At 38.1% G+C, this 10,349-nt stretch overlaps 1 protein-coding gene across 1 annotated transcript in view; it reads left to right on the plus strand.

Moving 5' to 3' along the window:
- The first annotated feature begins 66 nt into the window (after positions 1 to 66).
- The window catches only part of HESX1 (HESX homeobox 1), a 15,788-nt gene continuing 5,505 nt past the window's right edge, over positions 67 to 10,349 (plus strand). Inside the window, exon 1 of the mRNA XM_081072627.1 lies at positions 67 to 1,368. The gene's annotated coding sequence lies outside the window, so the exon portion shown is untranslated. The remainder of the gene's footprint in view (positions 1,369 to 10,349) is intronic.

Below are 10,349 nucleotides of genomic sequence, written 5' to 3' on the forward strand. Positions count from 1 at the left end.
GCGCTCGTTGGCGCGCTGCGACGCCCGTCAGCGTGGTGGGACGGGCTGGGCGGTCCTTCGCTTCGCAGGACTCTGCGGCGAGCGCGGGCCTGGGAGGCGGAGGAGGCGGCGCCGCCTAAGCCCCGCGGGCGCGTACCGTGCGCGCGCGCGTTCGGATGTAAATCACAGGGGACCGTCTCCCATCTCCTCGTCTGTCTCCGGGAACCGGCACCTCGAGGGAGGACCACACTGGGGGATTTGCGGCGGTTTTACTTCCCTCTCAGCATTTTTCGTCAAAGATCATGGAAGAGGCCTTACTGCCGGCGCCTTTCTTTAGTTTTTCAAATTGTGACTTTCTCAACCCTGCCGAGGCGTCCGGTCGCCCCCTGTCCAGCAAAATGGTGCTGGCTAACTCCCATGTCTGTGAGATGCGAAATTGTGACAGTAACAGGGCTTGCCGGTAAATTCGTGGGCATTAGACTCGAAATTATTTTTCTGAACACCTGGATATCAGTCTATTCAGTTTAAAACGTGATTTGTTGCCAATGTATCAGTTTTTACCTGGCCCTGAAAGTGATATGCCACAATTTGGACTTCCATATTTCTTTTAAATCACAAAGGAAAACATCTTTTAAAATTAAATCACTGGTTAATGATGGTGGTAACTGATTAGCATTTCTGTTTGGTCAAAAAGTGCTAGAAGACGGTAAATAGTTTCTTCAGTCTAATTTTACAATAGAGAAACGTGCATGAAGCTCTGCTTCTAGACTCTGGTGTGGAGTAGAGCTGCCACCTCTCTGTCCGTCTTCCCCAATCTCGCTCTGCCTGCTCGTTTATTTCTCTGGACTTATTAAAAGCTTTCATTCGTATACAGAGAAAATGACACCATCACTATAGTCTTCTAAAAAATCTCGCCACTAATCCCACCAATCCATCCCGTTTTCATTCAAGAAATATAAGACATGCCGAGTAAAAATTACTAGTTGCCTGTTTCCACTGATACAGTGGGATGAATTCAGATAGCGGAACAAATCCAAATACAGTAATGGGAATGAAAGTTACATATTTTCAACTAAAATTCTAGATTTTCCCATGATCTCTTGAACAAAGATAAAATCGGGTTTTGAAAGCTTTACCGGGCAGACTTGCAGTCTAGTTTCACAGAATCATCCTTAGAGTTATAAGCTTTAAATAGAAGCTCTCCCCATAGATGATCCACTGGTCACCGTCTAGAAGAGATCTCTAGTTTTGCAAAGGTGGTTTTGGAGTTAGTTGTTGCCTAGTGTTACTGGTTCCCAGCTGCTTAGATCCCAGCCGCCCAAGCCTGTCCTTTGATATTTCTTTTTTAACTGGCATGCAACCTGGCTCTAAAGAAGGAAGACATTCAAGGTAAGTGACCTTCTTGGTTGAACTGTGATTTAGATTGTAAGTGAATAGGAGAGGCAGTGGCAATTGATAAAAAGCAGGAGTAAGTGACAAGTGAAAACAAAATGTAAGAAAGAAGTGTAACTGAAGGGATTTGGCCAGTTAACTTGGCCAAACCAAATAATTCCAGTGAAAAATGCTGGTAGGTATCTGAATTATTTGGGTGGGGCATTATCAAGTTAAATAATTTGCCTTTTTTGTATGTTATGTTCATCTAAACTAATTTTGTAAAAGATTCTCAAGAGGCTTTTATGTTATCAGAGAGGGGTAAGGAATTCTTATCAGGCTCAACTGATTAAACAGTGAAACAAACAAACAAGACATTGAATTCAGTGGAGAGGTGGTTTCGTCAAATTATAAAACTAGAAAAAAATCATAAAAGGCCTTCTATTTGGATTCTTTATCTTTAAGCTGCTGTATCCTCTGCTCATCCAAAAAGATGTTTATATTTCCTATTTTAAAACATCTCTAAATTACAGTTTTCTTTGATAACCAATTTAAGTTTAATCAGCCTAAGTTCTGTGCAGTTGACCAAACTCAGTTCCTTTTATACAGGAAATGAGTCTTGTTCATTTTGTTCAGAGAGAATGCCTCAGGGGTTACTGGAGACTCACGTGTGGGAAGCACAGTAAAAACTTTGGCCAGCTGGTTAATTTTATGGAAAGCAAGGCAGGATTAAATGATATCCACCAAAGAATTCTTTGAGACGTTTCATACATATAATTCATGGAGATGTTTCACACATATAATTTATAACAAAAGGACATACAATCCTGTAAATAGGTTTGTTAATTATTAGTCTCCTAAAATTATATTTGATCTTCTTATAATTAGGTTTTTACATGATACCACTTGAAGTTCTGGTCTGTGGTCTATAATAGGAAAGAATCCAACAACTCAAATGACGCTGATGCTTTGCTTTTCAAAATTATCGCCCTAGGTTAGTAGTTAGCAAACTCATGCACACATACAAGTTATATAGGGAGGGTTGTTAAAATACAGGTCTCTGTGCCCAGCTGGAAGATTCTGATGTTGTAGGTCAGAAGTGGGGTGTAAGTCTCCCCAAGTGACTCCAAAGCAAATAATCCTCAAAGCACATGTTGGAAAAACTCTCCAAAATGGAGAATAACCATTTCCTTTTCCCAGATAACCTTGTACGTTAGAAAATTTAAAGAGTCAAGTAAACATTTAGAAAAGGAGTCCTAGGTTCCAGCTAAGGATGGTGAGAGGGGCATCATTTCCAGGTTCACCTGGAGAGCCTGGGATGCCTCCTATTCACAAATATCCCCAGAAAGATCCAATCAATCTGAAATTCTGGGGATTTCATACTCCTTTTAAGAGTATATAGTATACAATGCAAATAATTCTGGGTGTTACCTGATCAATCACTCCTTAATGGACTCACTTTAACAGACAATTCGTGTTTTCTTAACATCCAGGTGAGAGGAACCCAATTCAAGAAATGAGCATATTAATTGGTAATTTGGGAAACTGAGTCGCTTCCATCCACTGGTGGTAAAACATTACCACCAGTGTTAGAGTGGGAAAGGCTTTGGGCGATTGGAGGGTGGGATCAACAGCTCTGAGGAGTAGGTTGCAAAAAGAGATGGATGATGTGGGGACAGAGCCGGGAGTGCAGTTTCCAGGCTCTTGCCCTCACGTGGAAAGGTGCTCACTGGGGTAGTAAATGGCCATCAGCTGTGATTGGATGGCCATCAGCTGTGGCTAGTTGGCCGTCAGCTTTTAACAGTGAGCCATTGGCCACTAATATAACTGCCGTGGCTACGCTAATAGAAAATGGGGCCTAGCAAGAAGATGGTGGCTGAGCTGGCAAGAACGGATTGCAGTTCGCAGGGCAGATAGCTGCCAGCAAGAGAGGTTGGTTGGTTGGCAGAGAAGTGGACGGCAGGTTGCGGATCATGTGGCTCCTGCTTCCTGTGTCTCCAACCCAGCAGCCAGCGAGAATATAGTGGTATGAGACTCCCCTATCTATGGCTCCGTGGGTGTTCCTTTTTGGCCTCACCATGTCCTGCGTTCTTATGTGGGCAGCGGGACCAGAGACCCCGCAGGCCGCCCCTCATAACAGATGGGCAGCAAGAACCACCTGATTCTTCATTGTGCCGCTGCACACCATCCTCTGCCTTTGACCTTGATGTTAAGTGTTGCTTTTGCTCTTTGCCACAGCATCCTTAGAATGCAAGGTAAGTTCTGTAGCTTCTACTTTCTTGCCTATAAAAAATAAAACTTTATGCCTAGAATAGTTGTATATCCTACTGTTTGTTTTATGGTTGCCTGGATTCCTTTTTGGAAAAAGAGGACATTAGTAAGTTAATTTCTTTGGCCAGGCCAAGAACTTTGAAACAAAGCAGCATCGTTCTCATTTCTGGATGAAATGGGATGAAAGCATGGGCCTGAGCTCATGGACATGGACTGTGGATCCATCCTAGCCAGCTTTGAGTCCAGGCTCTAGTTTTTCCTAGTTCTGTGATTTTAGTCAAGTTACTTAATTTCTCTGTGTCTCCATTTTGTCATCTGAAAAATGAGGCTTAATATAGATAACCTACGTTATAAAGTTGTGAAGATGATTAATGAGCTTTCAGAATAGTGCTGGGCATGATAAGCATTCATCAAAAAGTACCTAATTAGTCTTTTCATTATTTACTGTTAAATATTAAGTATTTTAGTGCTTTTAAGGCAACTTTCATGTTGTCACTTTTTATCGTATCTAAAGAAACCAGTGTTTTCTAAATCAGAAGATTGTGCTCATTATCTTAGAGAATCCTGATACTGTTTTAAACAATATTATCGTTACCCTTGCTAGTGTTTGTCACTTTCACTTAAGGGCTTTTATGGCCTAAACAAAAATTTTGAAATCAATAAATATGTATTTTGATATTCTGGAGGACAGGTGTAGGTACCAAAACAGCAAAGGCTATTACCCTGTTTCTTTGGGGTGGGGGGGTTGACAGTCGGGAGGGGGAGATGCCCTACCTTTAAAAGACATAAGACCTTATGACACTCCTAACCCCATAAGAATTCTGGGGAGCAACAGGCAAGTCAGTGGAGAAGAGGCCGCTCTTAGAGAAGTCAATATGTCCCATACTGTTTAATCATTGCAAACATTGAAATTTTTACAAAACCACAGAAGGCAGTGAAAAACAAAGTAACAGAATTGATTCAACCAGTGCTGCTTCTCTCACAGCTAATGCACATAAATCTGAGCTATCAGCACACCCCTCCAAGAACACAAGGTGGTGCTGTTAATTTAGTTTTGCGGATTCAAAGTACTAGCAACTACCCCAGGAAATGGTTGTCTTCATTGAACAGATGTTTACTAGGTAATGAACAAAATATTAAAAATGATTTTGGAGCTACAGGTCAGTGGGGATGATGAGGGGAAAGAAAGATGATAAATAAACACAATAAGTCTTATTACAAGTATCGTATGTTAGAAAGTGGTAAGTGCTATAGAAAATTGGTCAGGGAAAATGGCGTGGGGAAGCAGTTGCCAATTTCAAACAGGCTCCTCAGGGGTTGCGTTGAGGAGACATCTAAATAAAAACTTGATGTAAGGGATGGGAACTCTGGGGAGAAAGCAGTTCAGGAAGAGAAATCACCAGGGCAGGGGCGCTAAGCCCTAAGGCTGGAGGCGCCTGGCTTGTTTTAAGAATCACATGGAGACCAGGGTGGCAGAAGAGGAGTGAGCCAGGGGAGTCTGACAGGGAAGAGGGAGGAAGAGGAGGCTGCATCGTGTTAAGCCTGTGGCCTGTTGTGAGAACTTTGACTTTTGCTCAGGTTTGGATAAAAACACCTTTAATAGAGGTTGTGATTTGAACCAAATATTGAGGAAGCTGAAATAATTAGTTATATGAGATACCTAGAAATATTAATATTTATTAACTATCTTCTTGATCATGAGTTTATTGAGGGCAGAAATCATTTCATCTCCTAGGCACTTACTTGCACCCCCTGATATATGCTGGAGTTAAATAAATGTTTGTTATGATTCAAAAGTTTGTTTTTAAGTTGGTAAAACCATAACATTTGTTCCCTACTAAAAATGTTGCAAATAACAATCAGATTATCAGGTTAACTGACAACTCCCGTTGAATCTGCAATGATTAGACTAAATGGCGCTGAAGTGTAGGCTTGAGCCTCTCAGAGCCCTAAATCCTGAAGTGTTTTTATCTTTGAATGTTGAGTCTGGGGAAAATCGGAGTCTCATTTAGCCTAGCCCTGAGTTACCTTGTTTCCTGTCACTCGGGGGTGGACAGAAGGACAAGGGCTAGACTGGGTAGGAGTGTTCATTGATCAAGATTTCTTAGAAGGAAATATGGCAGCGTCCACCAAAAAGAAATACACGCTTCCAAGAAAATTTCCCCTGGAAATACTGCATGTGTACTAACATGTATGTGCAAGGTCTTCGTTGTCATAATGTTTGTTACAGTAAAAAAAAAAAAAATTTGAGACAACCTTAAGTGCTCATTATCAGGGGTGTTGCTCAATAAATTATGGTTTACCCACTTGATGTATCCTCCAAGTAACTGGTGAAGAAGGAGGAAAAGCTATATGCGTTTTGGCAGGGTACAGAGTTGGGGTGGAGGGAGTGGGGAGGGTGAACCGCGCCACAAAACAATACCTGTCTGACTCCATGTGGATAAAAACATGTGTGTGCACCCACCTACTACTTATGTCAAGGCGCTTTAAAAAGACCAGAAGGAGGAGCATTAAACTGATAGCAGCGGTAGCCAGTAGGTTGGGGAGTGAAAATGGGGTACAGCGGAAGGAGACTACATATTTTACTCTGTGTGCTGTGATAGTGAATGAATCTTTTTAAAACAAAAATGCATTTGTGTTTCAAGTGATTTTATATCAATTTTTTTAATCAAGAGCCTGATATGTGCAAGGCACTATACTGAAAGCAATTTTCATTTGAAAATATAAATACGTATCTAAAACTGTTTTTGAGAAGAACAAAGGCTAAAAGTTTTTTTAAATGTTATAAATAAAGTGAACTTAGTCAACATGCCTTTATTTAGTACCTCCTGTGTGACAGGCACTGTGATGGGTGCTGGGAGGTAGAAGTGTGTATGAAACAGTCCAGACTCTCCCGGACCTGGTAATCACCGGGAAAGATACCGTGTGTCTCAAGTAACAACGAGGGCCTTAGGAATGACAGAGGGCCACGGATGCCCATTGTTCAACATGATCCAGGATTTTTAAATTTTGAGCTCAGATTTTAAAAATAGATTCCCCATCTCCCTTTTTATTAAATTTAGTTAAAAATGCCATAATGTCTTCTAATTTGTGGTTTACCCTGGAATAATATATAAGTGGTTCATAGAAAACTGGGAGTAACTTTACACATTAAAAAACAATGGCAACAGTAGTAAACCCACAGCATTTACATTGCCTGTCTAGTTTACAAATATCACCTCTTCCTAGTTCCGTCCGTCCATCAATCCATTTATTCACTCTCAACAAATATTTATTGAATGTCTACTTTGGCATTGTTCTAGTAGACACTAAAGGTATAACAGTAAAAAAAAATAAACTATTTTATTTTACAAAACATGTTTTAATCTTTAAAAATACTGAGTCTCAAATAGAACAGTGTAATTCCTATGCAAAAGGAAGGGACAAAAGTGTCATTAAAACTTTGTTTATTGTGTTTCTTATGCTCATAGACTGTGAACATAATAATTATATGGTTGATTTATAAAAATCTCCTGCTAAAACACCGAAGACATTAGGCATTTTTCCTGATGTTAATGATTTGGGACTTATTTGAAACACACAATTAGAAAATAACTTATTATCAAAACCTGAGTAGATTTAAAAGTTACTAAAACAAAACAATAGACTTGCTATCTATTATATATGTCCTCTTTGGTGAAATGTCTATTCAGGTCCTCTGCCCATTTTTCAATTGGATTGTGTGGTTTTTTTGGTGTTGAGTTGTATGAGTTCTTTGTAAATTTGGGGTATTAATCCCTAGTCGGATGTATCATTGGCAAAAAAAAAAAAAAAAAAAAATGAATTAGTACGTTGTCCCCCCATTTTGTTGATGGTTTCTTTTGCTCTGCAAAAAAGTTATAGTTTCATGTAGTCCCATTTGTTTGTTTTTTTTTTGTTTCCCTCGCCCAAAGAGATATATCAGAAAAAAATATTACTAAGAGCAATGTCAGAGAGTTTATTGTCTATTTTTTCTTATAAGAGTTTTATGGTTTCGGGTCTTTCACTTAAGTCTTTAATACATTTGAGTTTATTCTTGTATGTGGTATAAAATGGTGGTCTAGTTTCATTTTTTTTTTTTTTTTGCATATATCTGTCCAGTTTTCCCAACACCATTTATTAAGTAGACTGTCTTTACCCCATTGTTTATTCTTTCCTCCTTTGTTACAGATTAATTGAACACACAGATGTGGGTTTATTTCTGGGCTCTCGATTCTGTTCCATTGATCTGTGTGTCTGTTTTTATGCCAGTACCATGCTGTTTTGATTACTATAGCCTTGTTGTATAGTTTGATATCTGGTAGTGAGCTACCTCCAACTTTGTTCTTTTTTCTCAAGATTGCTATGGCTATTTAGGGTCTTTTGTGGTTCCCTATAAGATTTAGAATTATTTATTCTAGTTCTGTGAAAAATGTCATTGTATTTTAATAGAGATTACATGAATCTATAAATTGCTTTGGGTAGTATGGACATTGTAACACTGTTAATTCTTCCTATATATGAGCACGATATATGCTTCCATTTATTTGTATCTTCTTCACTTTCTTTTGTCAATGTCTCACTGTTTTCCAAGTATAGGTCTTTTACCTTCTTGGATAAATTTATTCCTAGGTATTTTTTTGTATACAATTGTAAATGGGATTGTTTTCTTTCTGATAGTTTGTAATTTGTGTATAAAAATGCAACTGATTTTCTGAATATTAATTTTGTTTTCTTCTACTTTACTGAATTCACTTATCAATTCTAATAGATTTGGGGGAAATCTTTAGGGTTCTCTCTATATAGTGTCATGTCATCTGCAAATAATGACAGTTTCACTTTTTTCTTTCCAATTTGAATGTCTTTTATTTATTTTTTCTTTCTAATTGTTGTGGCTAAAACTTAAAATACTATGTTGAATAAAGTCGTGAAAATAGACATCTTTGTGTTGATCCTGATCTTAAGGAAAATGCTCTTAGCTTTCCACCATTGAATATGATGTTAGCTATGGGTTTGTCACGTATGCCTTTAATATGTTGCGGTATGTTCCCTCTATTCCAATATGCCAAGAGCTTTTATCATAACTGAGTGTTTGATTTTGTCAAAATGCTTTTTCTGCATCTATTGATATGATCATATGATTTTTATCTTTCATTTTGTTTATGTGGTGTATCACGTTAATTGATTTGTGGCTATTGAACCAACTTTGTATCCCAGGAATAAGTCCTACTTTATCATGGTGTATGATCTTTTCAATGTATTGCTGAATCCAGTTTGCTAATATCTTGTTGGGGAATTTTGCATCTATGTTCATCAGGGATATAGGCCTATAATTTTCTTTTTTTGTAACGTCTTTGTCTGGCTTTGGAATCAGGGTAATGGTGGCCTTGTAGACTGAGGTTGGGAGCCTTCTCACCTCTTGAATTTTTTGGAATAGTTGGAGAAGAATATGTGTTAAATTTTTTTTTGAATGTTTGGTTAGATTCACCTGTGAGGCCATCTGGTCCAGGGCTTTTGTTTGTTGGGGGCTTTTTGATTACTGATTTGATTTCATTAGTAGCAATCAGCCTGTCAGATTTTCTGTTTCTTCTTGATTCAGCCGTGGAAATTGTATGCGTCTAGAAAATTATCCATTCTTCCAGATTGTTCAATTTGTTGGCATATAATTGTTCATAATATTTTTTATCATCCTTTGTATTTCTGTGGTGTCAATTGTCTCTTATCCTCTTTTATTCCTGATTTTATTTATTTGAGTCTTCTCTCTTTTTTTCTTGATCAGTTTGGTTAAGGTTTTATCAATTTGGTTTATCTTTTCAAAGAACCAGCTCTTGGTTCCACTGATCTTTTATGTGTTTTTTTCTTGTTTTTAGACTTTCATTTATTTGCATTCTGATCTTTATTATTTCCTCTCTTCTACTCACTTTGGGCTTTGTTTGTTGTTCTTTTTCTAGTTCCTTTAGGTTATGTTTAGATTGTTTATTTGAGATTTTTCTTGTTTCTCAAGATAGGCTTGCATTGCTATGAATTTCCTCTTAGGACTGCTTTCACCATGTCCCATAGATTTAAGGTCATTGTGTTTTCATTTTCATTTGTCTCAAGGTATCTTTTGATTTTTTTTCCTTGATCTCATTGTTAACGCATTCACTGTTTACTAGCATGCTATTTAGCCTCCATGTGTTTGTGTGTTTTTCAGGTTTTTTTTTTTCTTGTAATTGATTTCTAGTTTCATACCATTGTAGTCGGAGAAGACGCTTGATATAATTTCAGTCTTCTTAAATTTATCGAGACTTGTTTTGTGGCCTAACATGTGGTCTATCTTGGAAAATGTTCCATGTGCACTTGAAAAGAATGTACATTCTACTGCTGTGGGGTGAAATGCTCAAAAAATATCAGTTAAATCTATCTGATCTAGTGTGTCATTTAAGGCCACTGTTTTTTATTTTCTGTCTGGAAGGTCTGTCCATTGATCTCAATGGGGTATTGAAGTCCCTACTATGAGTGTATTACTGTTGATCTCTCCCCTTACGTCCATCAGTATTTGCTTTATATATTTAGGTGCTCCTACGTTGGGTGCATAAATGTTTGCAAAGGATTGATCCCTTTTTGTTGGATTGATCCCTTTATCATTATGAAATGTCCTTCATCATCTCTTAATACAGAAAAGCCTATTTAGTCTGGTATAAGTATTGCTACCCAGATTTTTTTTCATTTCTATTTGTATGAAGTATCTT

This window comes from Rhinolophus hipposideros, assembly GCF_964194185.1.
Source record: "Rhinolophus hipposideros genome assembly, chromosome: 14".
Taxonomy (NCBI): Eukaryota; Metazoa; Chordata; class Mammalia; order Chiroptera; family Rhinolophidae; genus Rhinolophus; species Rhinolophus hipposideros.